Source organism: Hibiscus syriacus, unplaced genomic scaffold (assembly GCF_006381635.1).
Source record: "Hibiscus syriacus cultivar Baekdansim isolate YM2019G1 unplaced genomic scaffold, ASM638163v2 tig00110201_pilon, whole genome shotgun sequence".
Classification (NCBI taxonomy): domain Eukaryota; kingdom Viridiplantae; phylum Streptophyta; class Magnoliopsida; order Malvales; family Malvaceae; genus Hibiscus; species Hibiscus syriacus.
Genome location: NW_024062624.1, coordinates 1318460 through 1344586, shown reverse-complemented (window position 1 = coordinate 1344586; position 26127 = coordinate 1318460). Strand labels below are relative to the sequence as shown.

At 37.5% G+C, this 26127-nt stretch overlaps 2 pseudogenes; one reads left to right on the top strand and one right to left on the bottom strand.

Annotated features, from left to right (window-relative positions):
* The first annotated feature begins 1902 nt into the window (after positions 1-1902).
* On the top strand, positions 1903-3976 carry LOC120218683 (annotated as a pseudogene).
* Positions 3977-17175: 13199 nt separating this feature from the next.
* On the bottom strand, positions 17176-24756 carry LOC120218779 (annotated as a pseudogene).
* Between the last annotated feature and the right edge of the window lie 1371 nt (positions 24757-26127).

Here is a 26127-nt window from a genome sequence, read left to right as displayed (position 1 = left end):
GGGATTTGGATAAAAGCAAATCTACTACAGGATATGTGTTCAAAATTGATGGTGGAGCTGTAAGTTGGGTTTCAAAATTGCAGTCTGTTGTGGCTACATCCACAACAGAGGCAAAATATTGTAACAACTACACAAGCCAGTAAAGAAGCAATTTGGTTGAAGATGCTATTAGAGGAGCTTGGGCACAATCAAGAGTATGTCTCTATATTTTATAACAGTCAAAGCGCCTTGCATTTAGCAAGGAATTCAACATTTCATTCAAGGACAAAACACATACGAGTTCAGTACCATTTCATTCGTGAAAAGGTGGAAGAAATGATGGTAGATATGCAGAAGATTCATACCAAAGACAACATAACAGATTTCATGATGAAGGCGATCAATGCCGATAAATTTACTTGGTGTCGATCATCTTGTGGCATGTTAGAGACGTAAGCAACATGATGGTACAAGGTAGAAAGAATGGTGTGAAGATATGATTGTTCCAATCAAATCTTCAAGTGAGAGATTGTTGAAAGTCATGTCATTTCGGTGCAATTAATGCACCGAATGGAAAATGTCAAAAAGGGTAATTTTGTTTGAAAATTAGCTAAGGTAGAAATGTAATTTTAGTCATTGTAATTTTGGATATTTATAAATTAGTCCTTAAGTTTCAACTATAAATACCCTAGCTCATTTAGCTTCAAAATCATCCCAAAGCATTCTAGCTTTCTTCCAATACTAGAGAGAATTTAGAGAGTTTCTTGAGAGTTGTTTTCTCCTTTTTATCAAGAGATAATTATCGTTGTTTTCTCATTGGTCGATCGAGAGAAGTTGTAATTCCTATTTTCTCATAGTGAAATTCTTCTACCGTTGCCCGTGGTTTTTACCCTATATTATTTAGGGGTTTTCCACGTAATTTTGTGTCTCTTTTATCTTTATTTTTATTTTCTCAAATTATCAGTTGCGATTTTGCTCTATCCAGTAGCCGTCTTCCGCAACATGTTCATCTATCGGATAGTAATTTGGGTTTGAATTGAGTGAGCTTTGGATATTTTTAATAATTTCAACCGAATTCTTTAAACAAATAATTCTTTTAATTTAATTATAAAAAGAAAAAAATTATTTAGGGTATATTATACCAAAGGCATTGAACCATGCTAAAATGATCAGTTTGGTCATTGAGCTTTCAAAACTTACAAAATGATCTTTGAATTTTATTGAACTGTTACAAAATAAACATTAAATTTATCAAACGTTTACAATTATCATAAACATCACATTGACTATTTTATAACAATTCGATAAATTTAATGATTATTTTATAATTTTTATAAGTTAATTGACTAAAATGATCCTTTGAGTATACTTTGGTGATCTTTCTTGTACTTTACCCTATTATTTAATACATTCAAATAATAAAATAAGTTTAATCTAATCCTATTCTAGCTAATCAAATTTGGGATTCAATAATGATCAATGAGCAAAGCTGTTAATCATGTTGGGGTATGGCCTATTTGTGCTTTCAGATTGAACTTGGGATTTCTTTCTTCTAATCTTTGCCTGTAGTAAAATAGTGGGCCTTGGACAACTTGGTCTCCACGCATATAATTTAGAGCTTCTTGTAAATCAAAAGTAGCAGAATTGCTCAAATACTAACACAAATCAATAAAGAATAGAGGAATACAATTTTCTCACCTTCTGCTCCAAGTTAGAAGGTCAAAGACTCGAGATCTCGCAATCAATATATTTAGTGAGAATATAAAAGTCCAAGAAATGAACTTTGAACGGAATTCGAAGTCAAATATATCAGCCAGATAATGCCACGCATAAGCTGTACATATATATTCCTCCAGTTTAGAACATTATACATCAAACAAGATTTCAACAAGTCTCATCGGATAAATATAGAACTTGGCTGAACTTCTTTTTGGATGGATTGCTTTGTTTTAGTAACCACTTTATTGGTGTTGATCCTCCTCTATGGGGTTGCAAAACTTTCCAATTCCGTTTGGTTGAAACCCAAATGGCAGCAAAGGCTTTTAAAGAAGAAAAGAATCAGAGGCAGGGCTTAAAATGTGCTGGTCGGGGACATGAAAGAGTTCATAAAGCAGATAACTGAAGCTTGGTCAAAGCCTATTAATCTATGTCACCAGATTGTACCACGTGTTGACCCTTTCACACATGATAATGTCCAGAAATATGTTAGGCCAATTCAAGTATTGAAACAAGTTTTTCAAACATTTTGTTTATTTTTGTTTTCCAACATTTTTAATGCAGGGAAAATATCATTTTGCTGGACTGGAAAACGACCAAGGTTGATCATAAAGGATCATGAATTGATGAAAGAGGTGTTGGCCAATAAGCAAGGTCACTTCCAAAAGCCACCACTGAATCTCATTATTCTCGTTCTATGCAGAGGAATCACGACTCTTGAGGGCGAGCAATGGTTTAATCGCTGAAGGATGATCAGCCCCGCCTTTCATCTCGAGAAACTCAAGGTTCCATTCAGACAACCTTGCTTTCCTTTTGTTTTTAACCATGTGTCAGCTCGATTACTTGAAGAATCAGTTGGGTTCTCATTGTTTCTTGAATTGTTTTTTCAGGGGATGATTCCTATGTTCTCAGTCAGTTGTGGACAGATGATAGAGCAGTGGAAGGAAATAGCTACTTTGCAATCAAGTTGTGAGATTGACATCTGGCCAGAGTTTCAAAAGCTTACCGCTGATGCTATTTCCAGGACAGCTTTCGGAAGCAGCTATGAAGAAGGGAAGAAAATCTTTGAATATCAAAAAGAGCTAATTTCATTGACCCTTGAAGCAATGCAATCATCGTGCATTCCAGGTTTCAGGAGCATTTTTGTTCACCGGTTCAACACAAAATACAAACTCTTTCGTATCTTCGTAGTCGTCGGTATCTTAGGAAGACAATTAGTAGAGATTATGTGATACAAGTTCTAGTCTGTTGTGACGTGCAGATTTGTTCCTACAAAAAAGAATCAGAGCAGAAAGAAATTGAACAAAGAAATCACATCAATGCTGAGAAATGCAATCCAGAGGAAAGCATGGAATGAGGATGGAACAAGAGAGGGCCGATGATTTGCTAGGCATGCTATTTCTTGCTGTGCAAGAAAACACAAATGGAGCAGAAGGGATGACAATTGATGATGTAATAGAGGAATGCAAACAGTTCCACCTTGCTGGCCAAGAAACAACCTCGAGCTTGCTAACATGGGCAATAATAGTCTTAGCTCTGCACCAAGAGTGGCAAGAAAAGGCAAGACATGAAATCTTACAGGTTTTCAGCAAGGAGCTCAATTTTGAGGCTATAAGCCACCTTAAGGTTGCGAGTATTCCACTGCTTTCATGATGCAGCAGAAGCAATGTTATGAACCACAAATCTGTTTTTATTTTATATCAAATATCGAATGATGTAAATTTTCCTGTATGTGACAATGATACTTTATGAAGTACTGAGATTGTATCCACCTGTCGTAGCTCTATATCAGTTTACTAACAAAGACACCAAGATTAAAGAAATCTCTCTTCCGGCTGGAGTTGATATAACACTTCCCAACCTGCTCATGAATCATGATCCTGGACTTTGGGGTGACGATAATGAAGAATTCAAACCAGAGCGATTTTTTGAAGGAGTTTCAAAGGCATCGAGAGATAAATTGGCATTTTTCTCATTTAGCTGGGGCCCGAGGACCTGCATCGGGCAAAATTTTGCCATGATTGAAGCCAAGGTAGCTTTAGCTATGGTTCTAAACATTTCTCATTCAAGCTCTAACCTTCCTACTCCCATGCCCCATACACTGTTATGACTCTTTGAACCACAGCATGGAGCACAAATAATTATACACCAAATCTAGATGGCAAGCTTGGTTTTATGTGGACTAGGTGGATTCACATTTCGGAAATAAAGTTGAGTTTGAATGGGAGAAAGAATTACCTATCATTTGTGTTGCATTTTCTGTAGGAGTGACGTAATAAATGGATACCAGGACATATGATTTGCACATTGTACAATTATGCAGTTATTTCTCTTATCTTGATAAAGTGACCTTTTTAATTGAACACTAGCATTGCAAAATCTAATGGCCATGAACTTAAAGGTGACAAAGTCATCCAGAATCTGTAAGGTCGGTAGAAATAATCCAAACTTAAAGGTGACAAAATACGAGTGATTATATAAAAATAATAATTTAATAAAACAATTTATATGTATATTTATTTAATTTATTATGTATTACATGTGGAGCGACAGCGTTTCTGAGAGAGCATTTCCATTTTAAAATATGGTGACTGACGAAAAAAAAAGAACATGAAAGAGTCTGAGACAGTGTGAGAATGAGACAGGGAGTATGTGCGTGGAGGATAAAAATTGTACCCCATCAGTTACTGACTACTGGCGTTAATGGAGCAAATCAAAGTCTTTATGTAACCAATGCATCCCACTTATCTGACCAACTCACTATTAACTTCCTAAAAAGGCTACTTTTAAGGCCTTTTTCACTTAAGTTATTATTTGTTTAAAAGCTCATTTTAGACATTTTAAGATCATGTAGTTGCATATAGTTGCATTTGTGGTGGTAATGCTATTTTATTTCTTAATGGTGCTGCTTGAGGGAAAGGTGCAGTTTATCTGTGGTGTGCAGGGAATAGCAAGCAAAAGGACTCTTTGGGAAGTAATGTCGTGGCATCACACGTTGCTGAAGCAGATTGAAATGCCTTGGCATTTCTGGCGCAGAAAACGACAAAAATATACATGTGTATGTGGACAGCTAGCTCTGCACGTGAAATGATTGTTGTAACCACCTGCCAGAGCTGCCAGAGGATCACTGCCACCTGGAGGATAATGTTCACGCACTACATGTGATTCTAGGGGTATTTTGCACCCAACAACCTCATCATTACCCCTATATATTTTTTATTATACATGACACCTCATGCGAGACACACACAACAAGAAGAGAAGGCACAGGCATAGAGCAGAAAAATCATATTTTTATTCTTCTTTTTTCCTTCTTCTTTCGAACCCAACCATGAACTAACTTATTTGGTGGTGGTTGGTTTAATGTATGTTTAAACTTTATTTTAATGGTATATTTAGTTTATTTTGGTTCTTTATTTGCTTTGCTTTGAATTTTTTCACCATCTAGGCTTGTAATAGGCATGAGAGTGTCCATTTCTTAGATGAAGGTTAGGTGTTCGAGAGAAACCTAAGCTAAAAATACTTGTAAGTATTCGAGAGAAATGCAAGACAAGATCCTCATAAGCAATGGGTTATAGTATTTTCAAGGGGCTTTGAATCGGCCTAGGAATATTATAACCTAATCCCTTAGATCTCGAGAGAGACTAAGATAGGATTTCAACGACTAAAAAGGGTGTCTTTATCAATAGGGTAGGTTGGCCAACATCGTTGAGTGAGAGCAGATGCCTTGGATTCCTATTATGTTAGGTTCCTTTGAGAACACTTTAGGAAAACCCTGTCGAGAAAGTAAAGATTATATAGCTTAAATCTACCTGAGAGACAAGTTTAGCATCCTTGAATCAATCCCAACCATTCATTCCATTGGAAGCTTGTCACGTGAGGATTATCTATTCATCATTTTATTTGTTGTTTATTTACTATTTTTACCATTTTCCATTATCTCGACATTACACCATTTTCAAACACTAAACTTCTATTTTTGCCACTGCATTTCCATCTGCTACACCATCAGACCATCAATCTACATCCACCTTCATACACTTTTCATTTGCCGTGACATTTGTATATATCAAGGCTAACTATACTTAGATATAATAGTCCATTGCTTTGGTTAGACTTTTGTAATTTCACCCAATCCCTGTGGAGACGATACTCATTCATCACTGTATTACTTAAGCGATTGTGTATACTTGCATATTATTTGCGTATAATTTTATAGTACTCATAACACGCAATAAGTTTTTGGCGTCGTTGCTGGGGATTTGAAGCATGAAGTTATTTAGTTTTGCCAAAGCATTTTTATTTTGTTTTGCATTTTTATTTTTGTATAGTTTACTTTATATTTTTGTTTTATTTTTCAGGTTTATTTAGTGTATGCCTAGAAGAAATTCTGAAGAGCCTTTGGAACCGATAGAACCTGAGATTGAAAGACTCTTTAGACAAAGGAGACGTTCTCAACGCGCTAGAGGAAATATTTATCAGATTGGAAACCAAGGCATTGGTCAGGATAACAGAAATCAGAATGTCGTGGCATTAGACAATGTTAAACCTGTTGGTAGGCCGTGCGCTATTCGTGATCACTTTAATCCGATGATGGATGATCTGAATCCTGGAATTGTGGTACCTGACATTCAAGCTGCACATTTCGAGTGAAACCAGTTATGTTCAACATGAATTCTATTGGGCAGTTTGGGGGTATGCCAAATAAAAATGCCAGGCAACACATTCACAATTTTTGGGAAGTTTGTGATTATTTTTCGCCAAGAAGGAGTGCATGAGGATTTTCTGAAATTAAAGTTATTTCCGTATTCATTGCGTGACCGAGCAAGGGCTTGGTTAAGTGGTGTACCATCTGGTTCGATGGAATCATGGGCTGATCTTTACAAGAGTTTCTTATTGCGGTACAACCCACCAAACATGAATACGTAGCTAAGGAATAATATAACATCTTTTCGCCAGGGCGACGACGAATCCATGCACGAGTGTTGGGATCATTACAAGAGTTTGCTTTGGAAGTGTTCAAATCATGGTTTTCATGATTGGACTCAAGTACTCATGTTTTATAATGGAGTCAATGCACCCACGAGGATGTTATTGGATGTCTCAACAAATGGGATATTGCTGGATAAATCACATACTGAGGCATTTGCTATCTTAGACATAATTGTTAACAATGATTATCAGTTTCCTTCTTCAAGGTTTAGGAGTGGGAGGAGAGCACCTGGAGTATTTGAGTTAGATACTAAAGATTCGGCGTCCGCTCAACTCTCAACTATCACCAATATGCTGAAAATTTTACAACGTTCAACCGAGGTGAAGGAAGTGAAAGCAACTAGTTTGGCATGTTTGTTATGCCAAGGCAATCATCATGAGAGTGAATACCCGACCAACCATGAGTCCATCAATTTTGTAAGCAATTACAATCGAGGCAACAACAATCCTTACTCTAACACTTATAATGCTGGATGGCGTCAGCATCCCATTTTCTCATGGGGAAATCAAGGAGCCCACAATGCTAGTCAACCCACTCGGTAGCAGATTCACAATGAGCCTAAGGGTTACTAGAATGTTATGCCATGGCATAATGCCAACAAAGGAGCTTCAACTTCAGCAAGCATGAGTTCCTTGGAAGCTACGATTCAAAAGTTTATATCTACTACGAAGACAATGTTGCAAGACCATTCTACTTCAATTAAGAATCAAAGAGATTTGCTTCATAGTCAAGACGCCTTACTTCAAAGCCATAACTCGTCTCTGAGAGCTTTGGAAGGTCAAGTTGGTCAGATTATTACGATATTGCAAGAACATCAGCAAGGACGTTTTCCAAGTGATACTGAAGTCACTAAAGCACTTGGAAAAAAGTACTGCAATGTGTTAACTCTTAGGAGTGGAACACAAATCAATCAATAAGTCAAGGTTAATAGGCCACAACATGATGACTCTACTCCCATTACTGACAATGTTGAAGCTGAATTACATGATGATAACATTTCTGAGAAGGACAAGAAGGAGGGTTCTACTAATGATTTGGCTAAGGTACCAGATTCTGATGCCAATGCAAAAGTAAATTTTATTCTTGCAGCTAAGGAAGCTAGACCTCCCCCACCCTTCCCACAAAGATTGAAGAAACATAATGATGAAGTTCAGTTCAAGAAGTTCATAGACATTCTTGATCAGCTCTATATCAATGTACCTCTCTTGGAAGCTATTGAACAGATGTCGATGTATGCCAATTTTTTTAAGGAAATTTATACGAAGAAGAGGAAAGTAGAGACTGTTGCCACGACAACAGAATGTTGTTCTTCATTGAGTAAGTTGCCACCAAGTGAAATGATTCGGGCAACTTCATAATTTCTTGTTCGATTGGAGCTAATTTTGTTGGAAATGCACTGTGATATTGGTTCAAGTGTTAACTTAATGCTAAAGTCAATATTCTTGAAGCTTGGCATAGAAGATATAGGACCCACCTCGGTTATTTTACAACTAGCCGACAGATCTCATGTGAAACCTGAAGGGAAAGTCGAGGATGTCATAGTGAGGGTGGATAAGTTTGTGTTTCCAGTCAACCTCTTAATTTTGGACTGCGAAGTTGATGCCAAGGCACCAATTATTCTAGGAAGACCTTTCTTAGTCACTGGACGTATCTTGATAGAATGTGAAAAAGGTGAACTCACCATGAGAGTGGCTGATCAGTGTGTGACTATCAACGTGTTTCGAACGCTCAAATATATCAATGACACTGAAGAATGCCAAGGCATTTCTGAATTGAGCTCAGTGATTGAAGAAGAAACTGAACATCTTTGCCAGAACAATTTCATTCAGCTAGCAGAAAATGATTATTGGGTGGATGATGAAAGCTTAGTGGAGTCCAACAACTTTCCAATTTTGGAGGAACAATCTAGCTTACTACAAGTTAGATCAGGTATGAATTTTGAACCTCTGAATTTTGATGAATTTATTCCTTCTAAGCCTTTATTATTGCATGCACCCACTCTAGAGCTTAAGAATTTGCCAGGGCATCTTATATATGTTTACTTAGGTAGCGATGAGACTTTACCAGTGATTATTTCCGCTAACCTTACTGCTAATCAAGAGAAAAGTTTGTTAAGTGTTTTGATTCAGCATAAGAAAGCCATTGGTTGAACTATGGTCGATTTGAAAGGTATTAGTCCTACGATCTGCATACACAAGATTCTGCTTGAAGATTGCCACGATAATTCAATCGAACCACAAAGAAGACTGAACCCTTTTATAAAGCAAGTGGTGAAGAAAACAATTCTGAAATGGCTTCATGCTGGAGTGATCTACCCTATCTCCAATAGCTCATGGGTAAGCCATGTCCAATGTGTTCCAAAGAAAGTAGGCATGATGGTGGTTACTAATGAGGAGAATGAGCTATTACCCACTCGCATTGTTACCGGATGGAGAATATGCATGGACTATCGAAAACTCAACAAAGCTACAAAGAAGAACCATTTTTCTCTACATTTCATCGACCATATATTGGATCGATTGGCCGGCAAAGCATTCTATTTCTTTTTGGATGGGTACTCGGGATACAATCAAATTGTCATCACACCAGAGGACCAGGAAAAGACTACATTTACTTATCCTTATGTCACTTTTGCCTTTAAGAGGATGTCTTTTGGACTCAGTAATGCCTCGGCAACGTTTCAGCGTTGTATGCAAGCCATATTTTCAGACATGGTTGAGGATTTTCTGGAGATTTTCATGGACAACTTTTCTGTTTGTGGGGACGATTTTGAACGATGCCTCGGCAATTTGGCAAAAGTTCTCAAAAGATGCTAAGAGGATGACTTTGTCTTAAATTGGGAGAAATATCACTTCATGGTGACTGAAGGCATTGTATTAGGCCACAAAATTTCACAAAATGGTATTGAGGTAGACAAGGCGAAGATTTAAGTGATTGAAAAGTTGCCACCACCAACTTCGGTCAAGGGTATAAGAAGTTTTCTTTGACATGCTGGATTTTAAAAAAGGTTTATCAAAGATTTCTCCAAGATTTCTAAGCCCTTGTGCACATTGCTTCAACAAAACCAACCCTTTGTGTTTGACGAGTTATGCCTCGGCGTATTTACTGAGCTGAAAAGACAACTGATCTCGGCACCCATTGTAGTTCCTCCCAATTGGACATCACCATTTGAGCTGATGTATGATGCAAGCGATTATGCCGTATGAGCTATTTTGGGGTAACACCGAGGTAAAATCTTTCATGTTATTTATTATTCTAGCCGCACTTTAAATGAAGCACAATTGAACTACACCACCACTGAGAAAGAATTACTTACCGTGGTATTTGCTTTTGATAAATTTAGACCTTACCTAATATGCACTAAAGTCATTGTTCACACTGATCATTCGGCTATAAAATACTTAGTGAACAAAAAGGATGCCAAGCCTAGACTTATTAGGTGAATATTACTTTTGTAAGAATTCGACTTAGAGGTGGTAGATAGAAAAGGAACTGAAAATCAAGTTGCTGATCACTTATCTAGGCTAGAGAACAATTCTGAACGCCATGACACTGTAGATATCCAAAAGGAATTTCCTGGTGAGAAAATTTTATATGCCACGGCAATCTTGTGGTACGCTGACCTGATTAATTTTCTTGTTAGTGGAATTCTGCCTTTTGATTTAGATAGTCAGGCTAAAAAGAAATTCAAGCATGATGCAAGGCATTATTTTTGGGATGAGCTATATTTATTCAAGCATTGTGCCGATCAGCTTATTAGACAATGTGTACCCGAAGAGGAACAGCAAGACATTTTGTACCATTGTCATTCGGGCCCAAGTGGAGGTCATTTTGGTGGAGCAAGGACTGCTGCTAAGGTCCTGTAATCAGGATTTTACTGGCCAACTCTGTTTAAAGATGCCCAAGCATTTTATAAAGCTTGTGATCGATGCCAACGGACTGGAAACATCTCCAGACGACATGAGATGCCGCTGCAAAATATTCTAGAGATAGAGTTATTTGATGTATGGGGCATCGATTTCATGGGACCATTCCCATCTTCTGAAGGAAAATTATACATCTTACTTGCTGTGGATTATGTGTCAAAGTGGGTGGAAGCAATAGCAACATCAAGGAATGACTCCAAGACAGTACTCAAGTTTTTGCACAAGTATATTTTCACTCGGTTTGGAGTACCTCGTGCTATCATTAGTGATGAGGGAACCCACTTTGATAACAAGTTGATTGCCAAGGCATTGATGAAATATGGAGTTCGACACAAGATTGCCACGACATATCATCCGCAGACAAATGACCAAGGAAAGATATCTAATCGAGAGATCAAGCATATTTTAGAGAAAGTGGTGAACCCAAGGCAAAAGGATTGGTCACCAAAGTTGGATGAAGCACTTTGGGCATATAGAACAACGTTCAAAACTCCTTTGGGAATGTCACCATTCAAGCTAGTGTAAGGTAAAGCTTGTCATCTCCGGGTTGAACTTGAACATAAGGCGTATTGGGCCATCAAGCAATTGAATTTCGATGTTCAACTAGCTGGGGAGTAGAGATTATTGGAACTTAATGAAACAGAAGAGTTTAGGGCACAAGAATATGAGAATGTTCGGATATACAAGGAGAAAACCAAGAAGTGGCATGACCAGAAACTAATGCCACGTCATTTTCATGTGGGGCAACAAGTCCAGACTCAAACTCTTTCCTGGGAAGCTCAAATCTCGATGGTCAGGACCATTTAAGGTGCATTATGTCTATCCCTATGGAGCTGTTGACATCAAGAGAATAGACAATGAGACGATCTTCAAGGTCAATGGCCAACGTCTGAAAGCCTACAATGGAGTTCCACCACCGCACAACAATGAAGTGTTACGTCTGCACGATGCTGAAGCGTGCCTAGAGGAAAACCAAAATTCGATGCCACGACATTGAATTTGTGCTTGTGCATAAATAAAATTTAAAATTTAATCTTTTCTTTATTCTTATTTTATTTTATTTTGTAATTAATTTTTGATCTGATTTTTAGGGACCACAACACTACAAACTGTGCAGGGAGTGGTTACTCAAATCGAGGAAAGGACAGAGCATTAAATGGGGAAGATATTATTTGATTTTGTTTTCTTTTTATTTATTTTAATTCTGACATTTACTTTTCTCTCTCCATAGTTTTGTCTCATCATCATTATTGCCTTTTGGCAATTTTTCCTTCCCCATGCACGGATAACCCCCTCCACCCACTCATTTTTTTAACCGTCCTATCACCCCTTTTCCCTTTCAAATTTTTAACTTTTTCTTTTCTCTTTCATCTTTAACTTTTCTATTTCATTTTTAACTTTTACTTTTCTCTTTCATCTTTAACTTTTACTTTTCTCTCTCAGTTCTTCATCTTCTTCCTCTTTTATTTTCTCCATAGCCAAAACTTCTCCAAGGTTTTTAAAGTTTTCAAAAGCTTCGTCCTTTTTCATTTTTCTTTCTTCAACAACACTGAAAATGGTGCGTTTAAGATCGGCTCCAACTGACGTTTCTGTTTGGCAACAGTTCGAGGATGACGAGGCCAACGCTCGATTCCAAAACTTCAAGAACCGCAAACTCTTCTTCGAGTTGGGTTTCATTTTTACCGAGGAGACCGATGGTGGCTTTGGACCCGACGTAATGAACATCGTGACACCGCTCAAGTGGAAGAAGTTCGCACGCCATCAGGGTTCCGTGAATGCCTCGTTGGTTAAGAAGTTTTACGTAAATATTTCCAAGCCCAACAAACACTCTATTTTCGTCCGAGGTAAGCATATCCGTTTTACACCCACTACGATTAATAGGTATTTTCATTTGCAGGATGTAGTGGACGGACATGCCACGTTTGAAAATAAAGCCGATAGCCACACTTACGATGACATTCTTGAGGACTTATGCTTTGCAAACATCGAGTGGAATGGGCGCCAAACGAGTCGATACTCGGTCAACCGTGAACGTCTTCAGCCGTGTGCCAAGTTATGAAATCACTTCATTAAGCATAAACTTATTCCTACTTCCCACAATACGACGGTATCACTTTCTCGCTTAATGCTTTTACATTCGATAATGGTATCCCGTCCTATTGATGTTGGTCGTATTATTGTTCAGCAAGTTAATGATTGTTTGGGTAAAAAGACAAGTGCCTTGGTGTTTCCTAACTTAATTACTGCTTTGTGTCGTAAGAAAAAAGTTGAGGAAAATGCTTTTGATGAGATTTTACCTGGATTATCGGGCATTACTAGGGCCAGACTACCACTGCTGTTGGGAATTGAAAATCCCAAGTCTAAAGACCCTGTTCATGAGCAATATACAGGAACTACGCAATCAAATGCTGAGGCAAGATTGCTTGCTCTCGAGGATGCTGTTATGCAGACTCACCCGCATGATTTACACGGTGACATCCATAATTTCTTTAGATATGTGAAGCATAGAAATGTTGTGGTGGAATCAATGTTTCAAGAAATTATTCCCACTGTCAACGAAATTTCCCTGGCTTCCCAGACGAAATTATGTCGGCATTTAATGCCGAGGCATCTCCTAAGCCCGATCAAGATGCAGTCGATCCTTCAGTTGATAAACCGAATCCTGTTCCACACCGTTCTGAAACCCCTGAATATCTACCCATTGTACCTGTCGAAGAAACACCTAGTCCTGTCCCTGCACCCGATCCTTCTCCTGCACCACGAAGTGGTCGTCGCACCAAGATTACAGCTGGACACATTGCGCGTATGACTCCAGTTCTTTCGAGTCCAGTACCCCTACACAAGCGCACCAGACGAGGAACTGCTAGCACCTCCAAGGCAACACCACCACGTAAACATTGAGGTACCTCACTTGCATTCATTTTCATTTAGTTTGCATTTCATTGCATGGCATATAGTTTATATTTAGTTTAGTTCTCTTTAAGCATTGAGGATAATGCTTCTCTTAAGTTTGGGGGAGGTAGTGTTCTTGGTCATATGCATGATAGCATTAGTGTAGTATTATGCCATGGCATCAGTAAATGGTAGGATAGTCAGATAGAATGATGATGATCTTTTTAGGCTAGAAATTAAATGTAAATGGCTATTGAGAATGATAGAACTCATTCTAGGGCTTGATGCATTGTGAAAAATTTTACACGATTTGTATGTTCTCTATACTTAGAAAATTTGGAAAAATTTTATGAAGAAACTCCAGTTAGTTTTGGCATTGGAATATGGTATTGTGCTTAAAAGAAAAATCAGAAATAACTCCCTTATATATGAAACTGTGAATAAATGTTTAGGCATAGCTGTAGAGGGATACTCCTCTTTGTTGTGGCATTGCCTGGAACTATCTTTAATAAATAGCAGCCTCGTGCATATGAGTGAATCAAAGTAGTCATGGGATGACTCTACTTAACTAGCTTGGGGTGGAAGGTATGCTTCATTTCATCTAGAGTGTGGGAGAGTATGTGTGATGAGATGACTCCCTTCGTAACAGCATCTAAAAAAAAGTTTAGAAAAGAAAAATGGAGTCAAGAAAATGTGCTTGATGAATGAGTAAATTCCTTGGCAAAAACTAGAGGACTTGAGTAGAAATTGTCTAAATTTGCTAAGTATAGATTGGATACAATCACGCACACACACTACCACAAAGGATCATAACCTAGGGAAAAAGTATTTGATTTCTTGATAAGTCTAACATGTTGAAGCCTATTTTTCTGAGGGTTGAAATTTAATTTTGTCCTACTGTCTTATTGTCGAACATTTCCATGACATTTTGCTTATGTAATTGCTATTCATTGCTTGAGGACAACCAATAGCTTAAGTTTGGGGGTGTGTTAACTTCTTAAAAAGGCTACTTGAAAGACCTTTTTCACTTAAGTTATTGTTTGTTTAAAAGCTCATTTTAGACATTTTAGGATCATGTAGTTGCATATAGTTGCATTTGTGGTGGTAATGCTATTTTATTTCTTAATGGTGGTGTTAATTGAGGGAAAGGTGCAGTTTGTCTGTGGTGTGCAGGGAATAGCAAGCAAAAGGACTCTTTGGGAAGTAATGTCACGACATCACACGTTTTTGAACCAGATTGAAATGCCTTGGCATTTCTGGCGCAGAAAATGACAAAAATATACAGCTGTACGTGGACAGCTGGCTCTGCACGTGAAATGATTGATGTAACTACCTGCCAGAGCTGCCAGAGGACCACTGCCACCTGGAGGATAAGGTTCACGCACTACATGTGATTCTAGGGGTATGAGGGGTATTTTGCACCCAACAACCTCATCATTACCCCTAGATATTTTTTATATTATATATGACACATCATGGGAGACACACACAACAAGAAGAGGAAACACACACATAGAGCAAAAAAAATTAGATTTTTATTCTTTCTTTTTCCTTCTTCTTCCTTGGGTTTTCCTCCATTGATAAAGCTTCAAGGAGTGGCGAGCTAGGTGTCGATAGGAGCTAGCGAGCTAAGGTGGTTCGTGGTGGTCGAGGAGATCTCCGATGGCGTGCGTCGAAGGCTTTTTCTCATTTCCCTTTGCTGGTATTTTATTTATTTTATTTGTGGGTTGTTGGAACGAATATTTTATGGATTTTTCTATGGATATTTCGAACCCCACCATGAACTAACTTATTTGGTGGTGGTTGGTTTAATGGATGTTTAAACTTTATTTTAATGGTATATTTAAGTTTATTTTGGTTCTTTATTTGCTTTGCTTATGAATGCTTCACCATTTAGGCTTGTAAGAGGCATGGGAGTGTCCATTTCTTAGATAAAGGTTAGGTGTTCGAGAGAAACCTAAGCTAAAAATACTTGTAAGTATTCGAGAGAAACACAAGACAAGATCCTCATAAGCAATGTGTTATAGTATTTTCAAGGGGGCTTTGAACCGGCCTAGGAATATTATAACCTAATCCCTTAGATCTCGGGAGAGACTAGGATAGGATTTCAACGACTAAAAAGGGAATTTTTATCAATAGGGTAGGCTGGCCAACATCGTTGGGTGAGAGCAGATGCCTTGTCATCCTATTCTGTTAGGTTCCTTTGAGAACACTTTAGGAAAGCGCTGTCAAGCAAGTAAAGATTAGATAGCTTAAATCTACCTGAGAAATAAGTTTAGCATCCTTGAATCAATCCCAACCATTCATTCCATTGGAAGCTTGTCACGTGAGGATTATCTATTCATCATTTTATTTGTTGTTTATTTACTGTTTTTACCATTTTCCATTGTCTCAACATTACACCATTTTCAACACTAAACTTTTATTTTTGCCACTACATTTCCATCTGCTACACCATCAAACCATCAACCTACATCCACCTTCATACACTTTTCATTTGCCGTGACATTTGTATATATCAAAGCTAACTATACTTAGATAGAATAGTGCATTGCTTTGGTTAGACTTTTGTAATTTCACCCAATCCATGTGGAGACGATACTCATTCATCACTGTATTACTTGAGCGATTGTGTATACTTACACATTATTTGCGTATAATTTTATAGTACTCACAACATGCAACACCCACCCACCACAACCTTTAGACCAATCTGCAGGTTTCCTCCTTTTTTGCCCATAGCTTAACCCCTCACCACCTGACCACTGCTCTGAATCCTTAAATTCATTGACCAGCCTCTCATGACCCGATCATCTTGGTCGAGTCGTGTTATTAAAATATAAACTAGAATTATCTTTACGAGAATGTTGTATTTTGTGTTGCTATAGTTCCTATTAGTAATTGCAATTCATTGACTTGAATACCCTTGTCTCCTCCGATGAAACATATAATTTATGGACCAATCTAACTAGCCTCAGTCTGCTTTTTGTTAACAATGGTGTGAAACCTTTAGTTTTCTTTATTCGCTTTTGGTTTAAATACGAATTAAAAAGTAGATGCTAGGGGAAACTTTCGGTGATTATAGGAACATTACATTATGTACTGTAGTACTAAAGCAGGCAGAGTAGAGTACATAAAAGAAAGAGATGGAAAAGAAAAAAACATGGTGGAACACTAACGATGATGAACATGGTGAAAAGTGGCGTATCCCTGAACCCACATTTATATGGAATGGAAGATGCTTCTTTTTACTTTTAATAGTGGAATGTTTTCCCAAAAGCTGAAACACAGAGCACTTGATTTAAACCACAGCTCTCAACTTAGATGATATAATATTATAGTTTCATCGTATTTTCTCCCACAACAATGGGACAGGTTTAGATATTATTCAGTGGACCATTTAATTTGGTTTTGGCTTATTGTTTTGAGGGTAAGAGGCTTTGCCAAACTTCAACACATGGGCGTACTCAGAAGCGACAGATTAGCGAATCCTGGGAACATAGGGCCCAACTATTATTATTACAGTACATCTGCAGTAGGTTAAGTGCCTTGAAGTTAAAGCCAACGTGAAAACCCTCAGAACAGCACATTCACATGTTACCCACCACCAAATCTTATGTTTGGAGGACTCATTCAGTCTTAATATTTATCAACACTATAAATTTGCAGTTGGAAAATAACATGAAACCAGTAACATAGAAGTCACTGGATCCTTCATTAACAAAAGAGAAAAAAAGAAGAAAAAAAAACACAACCCGGTTCAACCAAATTTTGCAAAAACAAAAAAGCCAAAGGAGAAGGAAGAAACAAATGGAAGACTACAAAACAGTCGGAATTTACAGAAAGAAGTGATCCCCACTAAGTACATCCTTGACCTCTAATGCAGAAACCTACTACTTGATATTCAACCATCTGCAACAAGAAAAAATCTCTTGTTTTTCAGACCAAAATATTAAATGTCTTAAATTAGATAAACTGACTAGGAGCACAAAAACCAGCCAAAAAAAAAGATACCATTATGAGCTCTTGAATTGAAGATAGGGAAATCATGTGAAAGGATGAATATGGAGAGCCTGGTTGTTGAAACTGATGAGCTGCTTGATGATTTATCGTCCAAATCGAGCCATGAATCTCTATGTTTCGGTGGCCATTCATCAAAGAAACGATGGACTGTCTTCGGGGGTTTTTCTTTCTCCAATTCATTAGGCATTTCGAATTTGATATAGCAATGTTCATCATCGTCCCGCTTGCTTTGTTTTGTGCTGTGATCGGTGAGGCTTTGAACCTGCAAGTAAGAGTATTCACTCTGTAAATCAGAGAAGCTCCTCTGCTTCGAGGAAGAAGCTCTCATCGTTAGTGGTGCAAGTTGCCATGAATCATCTACAGATGAACCAGAGAAGCTCCTCATTGTCCCGGAAGGCTCAGAGAAAAATATATGTTCATCGACCTCTTCTTTTAGCCCATAAACATAACTGTTTCTTCTTCATAAAAACAGAAAAATCGTAAGCGAAAAAGAAAACAAGTACAGTAAAAAGAAAAATCCAAGTTTCTTTTAAAGAGAAACCTGTAATCCGTGTTTGTCTGGGAATACGAGCCAGAGTCCAAGAGAGAATGGGTTGTGTTTTCTTGAGATGACAGGTCATCCCCTGGAGATCTCGATGCAAGGGGATACATAAAGGGATGATTGACTTGGGAATGATAACCATGGTGGCGAAGTTGATGGTGGTGCTGTTGAGACTTATTAGAGTATTATGCAGTTAAGGTTGTTATAACTGTTTAGAGGTTGTTGTAACTAATGGTTAATCTGTTATATATTTTGTTGGGTTAATCAGTTGGGCTAGCTGATATTATAAATAGTGGGCCTGTCCACTTTGAAATATATGAGAGTATTTTTTGTATTTTCTCTAAAAACTCTGTATTGTTCTGATTCTTTTTGGAATAACACTAAACTATTTTCATTCCTGTTGCACTTCTTCTTTCGTTCTCTATCTGTTGTTCATAACTAGATTCTTAGTGGTTACTGTGTGTATCTCCTATCATTATCTCGTGTGCCCTAACTTTTCAAATTGGTGCTAGATTCCTGATGTTATGTTCTTGATCCTTGTCGAAGTGATGTGCCTCATTCGTTTGGTTTATGAACAGTTCGATTGCTTTCTGCACTCTGGTTAATTGTTCGATTTGGTTCTGATTCGGCTCTTTTGATCATCGATTCTGGTGAGATTGCTCATTTACTGTTCTTGATCGATCTTGCATACTGCTCTTTGATTTGTGCTTACTGCTTCTTGATTGGTTTGGCTTACTGCTTCTTCATTGTTATGGTATACTACTTCTTTGTTGTTCCTGTTCTGCTTTGCTATTCGTATTTCGTTCTGGTTGAAAGCTTGTGTGACTGGACTTCTGCATGTTTCTTTTCTTTATGGCAAATACTGCTGATGACAATTCTGTTAGTACTGCTTCTGTTGTCTCCTCTAGATTGTTTTCTACTAAGAAAATCAATGTGACCTTAGATGATCACAACTACCTATTATGGCATCATCAAGTATTTCTTACTATTAAAACTCATAGGCTTAAAAAATTCATAGACTCTAACATCTCATGGCCTACACAGTATGTTACTAGAGATGGTGTTGTTAGTCTAAATCTTGAGTATGAAATTTATGAAGAGCAGGATGGAGCTATTGCTTCCTGGTTACTCTCCACTGTTAGTGATGAGGTGTTTCCTCACCTCATAGGTCTTAATACTGCTGCTGAGATATGGAACACTTTGCATAGGCTGTATAGTGGAAAAACTACCTCTAGATTGATGACTTATAGGAGAATGCTTCATTCTCAGAGGAAGGGGGGCCTGAGTATGAGGGAGTACTTGATGAAAATCAAGGCTGTTTATGACAATTTAGCTAGCTGTGGTGAAATAATTTCAGAACATGAACATATTACTACTATACTGAATGGTTTGCCACCTGAATTTGAGTTAGTTGTTACTGTCATAACTAATACCCCTACTCCTCCAGATTTAAGGTTTGTCAGCACTATTTTACTGGATGCTGACACAAGACAGTCACAGTCCTTTAATCATGTCACTGTCTGTGCTCACATCACCACTCAAGCTATAGTTGATCAAGTAACCTCTAATAATGCTTCTTATTCTGACTATCAAAACAAGGGAGAGGCTGGTGATAATTCTGGTCATAACTTTAATAATAATACCAACAGTAATAGAGGTAGAGGTCGAGGACGTTTTTCATCCTCTAGACCGCAGTGCCAATTGTGTGGTCGAATGGGCCACCTTGTTGAAAGGTGCTATTACAGATTTGACATGAATTATAAGAATGAATCCTCTCGACCTACTCAAAACAATAATAATAAAGGCTACTCTGGTGTTCAAGCTAATGTCAGTTTATATTGTCCCAACAATAGTAACATCAACCCCTATAATTCAATATATTATGCTCACCCACCAATAGCTCCTTAAGCTCATTAGTTTTCTACAGCCCCTCTGGTTCACCAGTTTTCTGCAGTCCCTCAAAGTCCTCAGTTTTCTGTTTTTCAACCACAAGTTTATCCCTTTAATACTCAACATCAAGTACACTCAAACACTCACAACATGTCTTCATTTCCTGCTGGAAATTTAAATCAGCTCACTGCTGTTACACAACCACAATCTACATCTCAAGCCTATATAGCCACACCTGAGACAGTGGATGATAATGCTTGGTATCCAGACTCTGGAGCAACTCACCATATAACAAAAGACTTGAATAATCTGCAGATTAAAGATACTCACCTTGGAACAGGTAATGTAATTGTAGGCAATGGTAACTCACTTCCAATACAGTATACTAGACAGTCTCATTTCTATGTTAACTATAATAAGTTTCATTTAAACAAGTTGTTGTATGTTCCTAACATTACTAAAAATTTGCTCTCTGTTTCCAAGTTCACTCAGGACAATCAGGTTCTGCTTGAATTTTACCCTGATTTCTGTCAAGTTCGTGATCTGTAATCTCGAAAAGTGTTGTTAAAAGGAGGTCAAGATGGAGGGTTATACAAACTCAATATTACTATGAAAAATGCTTGCATGTCTGCTGGTGATGAATTGCATGTTAATAGTTCTAATAAAGAAAAAATTTCTTCAATAAGCTGTCACATTGTAAATACTAGGGTGTATGCAGATGTGTGGAATAAAAGACTTGGTCACCCTTCTAAATAGGTGTTACTTTCAGCATTAAAGCATTACAGTGTAACTCTTTCTGATATAAATAAAGAACAGATGTTATGCAAAGCGTGTCAACTTGCTAAGTCACACAAGCTGCCCTTTTATGATTCACTTACTGTTTATAAACAACCGTTAGAACTTATAGTTTCAGATGTGCGGGGTCCTGTTCCTGTGTATTCTAATGGGTTTAGGTTTTATGTTACCTTTACTGATGCTCATAGTAGATATACTTGGATCTATTTCTTGAAACAAAAATCTGAAGTTAAATATGTTTTTCTTCAGTTTCATAGACAGGTTGAAAGGCAATTTGGTGTCAAACTCAAGGTTTTTCAGTCAGATGGAGGAGGTGAGTTTGGTACCCTTCAAGCTTACATGAAAGAACAAGGTATAGTACACAAACTATCTTGTCCTCATACTTCAGAACAAAATGGTTTAGTGGAAAGAAAACATAGGCATATAGTTGAGGTAGGTCTTTCTATGCTAGCCCAGGCTTCTATGCCTTTAAGTTTTTGGAATGATGCTTTTTCTAGTGTTGTTTTTCTTATTAATAGGTTACCTACACGTGTGCTGTCTGGTATTTCACCATATGAGAAAATTTTTCATAAAGCACCAGATTACAGTTTTTTAAGAATTTTTGGTTGCACATGTTATCCTTTTTTAAGACCCTATAATCAGCACAAATTTCAATTCCGTTCTTCTACCTGTGTCTTCTTGGGGTATTTACCTGCATACAAGGGATATAAGTGTTTAGACTCTAGTGGTCGTGTCTAAGTGTGAAGGCATGTTAGATTTGAAGAAAATGAGTTTCCATATCAGCAACACCAAAGTTTTCCTACTGTTTCTAGTTTGTTAGATTTGAGCAGTCAAAAGCGTCCAAATGTCAATAGTATTTCTCAAAACAGTTTCTTTTATCATTCTTTTATTTCTATTCCTACTAACACACACAATCACAAATCAATCTTACCATTCACTACACCATAAACATCCTCATCTTCACCACATATATCATTACCATCACAACAACTCATCACATCTCCACTTTCTTCTCCTAATGCGTCTCATTCAGTTTTACCGTCCACTACGTCATCATCGTCACCACATGTATCATCACCATCATCATCTTCACCTCCATTTTCTTCTCCGAACTTATCACATTCAAATTTTCCATCCACTACACCGTCAACATCAACATCATCATCTTCATCACCTCCACCTTCACCGTCACCACCACCATCTCCACCTCGGCTACTTCAGAATGCTCATCCTATGGTCACTCGTGGCAAGGCTGGTGTTTTTAAGCCTAAAGTGTTGCTTGCTGAGATAAGTCCTCAAGAGCCAGCAAATGTCTATGAAGCATTGCAGCATCCTACTTGGTGTGAGGGGGTTCAAAGTGAGTATAATGCTCTTATAAAGAATGGAACATGGGAGTTAAAGCCTATGCCACTAGCACGTAAAGCAGTAGGCTGTAAATGGCTTTTTAAAGTAAAAAAGAAGCCTGATGAGTCAGTTGAAAGGCTTAAAGCTCGTCTAGTGGCCAAGGGGTACTATCAAATGGTGGGAAGAGATTTTTTCAAGACGTTTAGTCCAGTGGTTCGAGCAAGTACAATAAGAACTATACTGGCAGTTGTTGTCATGAAAGATTGGCCATTTAGACAAATTGACATCAACAATGCATTTCTCAATGGGAGGCTAACAGAGGAAATATGCATGTGTCAACCTCTAGGTTTTGAGCAAAGAAGTGAAGATGGGAAGGAGTTGGTTTGTTGTTTGAAGAAGGCTCTTTATGGGCTTAGACAAGCACCTAGAGCATGGTTTAAGACCTTGAGGAAGTTTCTGGTTGAAAGCTTGAACTTTGTTGCTTTAAAAGTTGATTCTTCTGTGTTTATCAGAAACTCGTTGTGTTCTCAAGTGTTATTAATGGTATATGTAGATGGCATAGTTATCACGGGAAGTCAGGTGATAGAAGTGGATGCCATAGTGCAAGCAATTAACAAGGAGTTTTCACTTAAAGATTTGGGTCAGCTAGAGCTGTTTCTTGGAATGCAGGTAGAACATTCTCAAAGAGGCTTATTTTTGAATCAGAAGAAGTATATCTCTGAGCTACTAAAAAGGTCAAGCCTAGATGAGTCAACTCCAACTCCTACTCCCATGGTTGTTGCTCCTAAACTCAAAGTAAATAATGGATAATTGTTTGGTGATGTCCATCTTTATCGTAGTATTGTAGGAGTTCTGCAGTACATATGTTTAACAAGACCTGACATTGCCTATGTGGTTAATAAAGTGAGTCAATACATGAACAGTCCATGTGATACTCATTGGAGGGTAGTGAAACGTATACTGAGGTATCTCAGTGGGACACTTGAGTATGGGCTGGTTTTCACACCAACTAAAAATTTTAGTCTTGTCTGCTACACTGATGTAGAGTGGGCAGCCTCGGTTGAAGACAGGTGATCCACAACGAGCTATTGTGTGTACCTTGGAGGCAATCCAATTGCATGGTGCTCTAAAAAGCAAAGTGTTGTCTCCAGGTCTACGTCAGAAGTAGAGTATAGGAGTCTTGCTAATTCTGTTTCTAAGTTGGTTTGGATTGAGCAGCTACTTGGTGAAGTAGGGATTAGTGTAACTGGAAAGCCAGTTGTATGGTGTGATAACACCTCTACAATCTCTATGGCAACAAATCTGACTCATCATGCTCGCATAAAGCATGTAGAAATTGACTTTTACTTTGTGAGGGAAAGAGTTTTAGCTGAACAGCTTAGTGTTAACTTTGTTCCCTCTGCAGAACAGGTAGCTGATATACTCACCAAACCGTTGCCTCCTGCAGTATTTGGTGACATGCGTTCTCGCCTTGGTGTAAAATCTTGGGCAAAAGTCAATGATACCAGCTATGTCAAGCAAATCTGAAGATGCCAGGAAAATGTTGAATTGGTACTTCAGATTAGTAGAAAACCCAGAGAATATTAGAGTATTATGCACTTAAGGTTGTTGTAACTGGTGGTTAATCTGTTATATATTCTGTTGGGCTAGCTGATATTATAAATAGTGGGCCTGTCCACTTTGAAATATATGAGAGTATTTTTTGTATTTTCACCAAAACCTATGTATTGTTCTGATTCTTTTTGGAATAACACTAAACTATTTTCATTCATGTTGCACTTATTCTCTCGTTCTCTACCTGCTTTTCATAACTAGATTCTTAGTGGTTACTGTGTGTTTCTCCTATCATGGTATCATTCGCCTAAACATCCTGCGGCCATTTGCCTTCCGTTCTGCGAGGAGATTCTGTTCTTTGTTTTATCTCGTGTGCCATAATTTTTCAAATTGGTGCTAGATTCCTATGTTGCGTTCTTGATCCTTGTCGAAGTGATGTGCCTCCTTCATTTGGTTTCTGAACAAGTACAGTAAAAAGAAAATAAGCAGAGTAAAAAGAAAAAACCAAGTTTCTTTTAAAGAGGAACCTGTAATCCGTGTTTGTATGGGAATACGAGCCAAAGTCCAAGAGAGAATGGGTTGTATTTTCTTAAGATGACAGGTCAGCCCCTGGAGATCTCGATGTAAGGGGATACATAAAGGGATGATTGACTTGGGAATGATAACCATGGTGGCGAAGTTGATGGTGGTGCTGTTGAGACTCATAGGACAAAGAAAAAGAAGGGTGAGTCTTGGTGATTGATGAGATGTTTTGGGTTGCTGTTGAAGGGTTTGCCATTGTCGTAGTAGGACTATTAACTTCCACAGGCTTTCTTGAACGGTTTTTGCCTCTATGCATGTGTCTTTCACAGTACTTCGAATCTGCATAGGCTTCTTTCGAGCATCTCCATTTCTTTCCGTCGGTTCTCCTACACCTTCCGGGCTCTGGGTCCACTTTTCTCTCCAATCCCATCTGGAAACAGTTCCATCCAACTGCCAAAAAACAACAGGAGATCAGGTGGTGTGGGGATGCCTGAGACTATGTACTTGAAGATTAGAGCTTGGTGTTCAAGCTCTTGATACTGAGATGCAGTAAAAGGAAACCTGCTTTTTCCGCTCATCATTCAAGGAGGGGAACAATGTACAAATTTGTTGAAATTAAACAGAGGTAATAAATAAGAGAAAAAGGCAGTTGTTCAGACCAAACAGATGAGTGAGAGAGAAACAAACATGAAGGAGAAGATTGAAACAGACTTGGTTTCTTTGTAAGTTTGTTGGGTTGGTGGTTCATTACTTAAGGTATATATATTTCAGGGACCATTTCACTGCAGAATCTTCTGTTCATGGATAAAACTAATGCTTCTGATTATAATGATGCTAATGCCAATGCCATCAACCTTCTCTCTCTTTCTACTTTTTTTTTTCTTCCCTTCTGACACCTGAGCGAGAGAACTGAGAAGAGAGCAGTGACTCATATTATGACTGCACCTCTCTGGTGCTTTCCTGGTCCTGCAGGCTAACCTATCCCTCAATGGCAGTTTGTGTCATTCTGACAACACTTCTGAAACCCATAAACTAAATTTTAGTTGGATAAAAAACACTGAAAACAAAGGGAAATTTTATCGTTAGACAGTCTTAATATATTGAAATATGTTATTGATTTTGTTATTTTTTTTAATAAAATTGATATAAAAATTATTAAAATTATTATTATTTTTATCTAAAATATTAAATTTTTTTAATATTTTCGGTAAAGTGTCTAATAATAATAAAATCGGTAAAAAAATAACAAAATCGGTAGCGTTTTATCGGATATGTTAACAAAACCGGTCAAAGACCCAATAATAACGAAATTAATAGAAATAATAATGTTTTTGATCATTTTTTATCAATTTTTTTAAAAAATAATAATAAAATCAATAACATCTTTCTTTAACTGTATATTCACTAACAATTTTCCGAAAATAAAAGATAGTAGTATTATTATCATTATTATTTTAACTTAGATGGGGGTTTCTGCCACATCAGAAGTTCGTATGGTTTTGGGCTTTTACAGCTACTAACTCTTTTACTTTTCTTCTTCAGTTCCCCCACTTACTTTATATATCTTTTTGCAACTTTGGGAAAATGAAAGGTTAATTCTAGGGTTCTTTTGGGGCTTAACCAGCCTAATCCCCCCTTTTTCCCATCATTTTACCTTTTGATTTTCTCAATTTTGTAAATAATATATTCATGTTCTGTTTTCCCTAATTCTCAAATATCTGTCTCTTGTAAAGTAGCCAAGTCTGCAATCTGCATAATCCAAACCACCTCAGCTAGGCACTGTCTTCCCTATTTGGTTAGTGAAGGGTGAAGAAAGAATCAACTCATTGCATTGCTAAACCCAAAAATTAATATTCTTATAATAAGAACTGGTGATAATATATATATATATATATATATATATATATATATATATATATATATATATATATATATATATATATATATATATA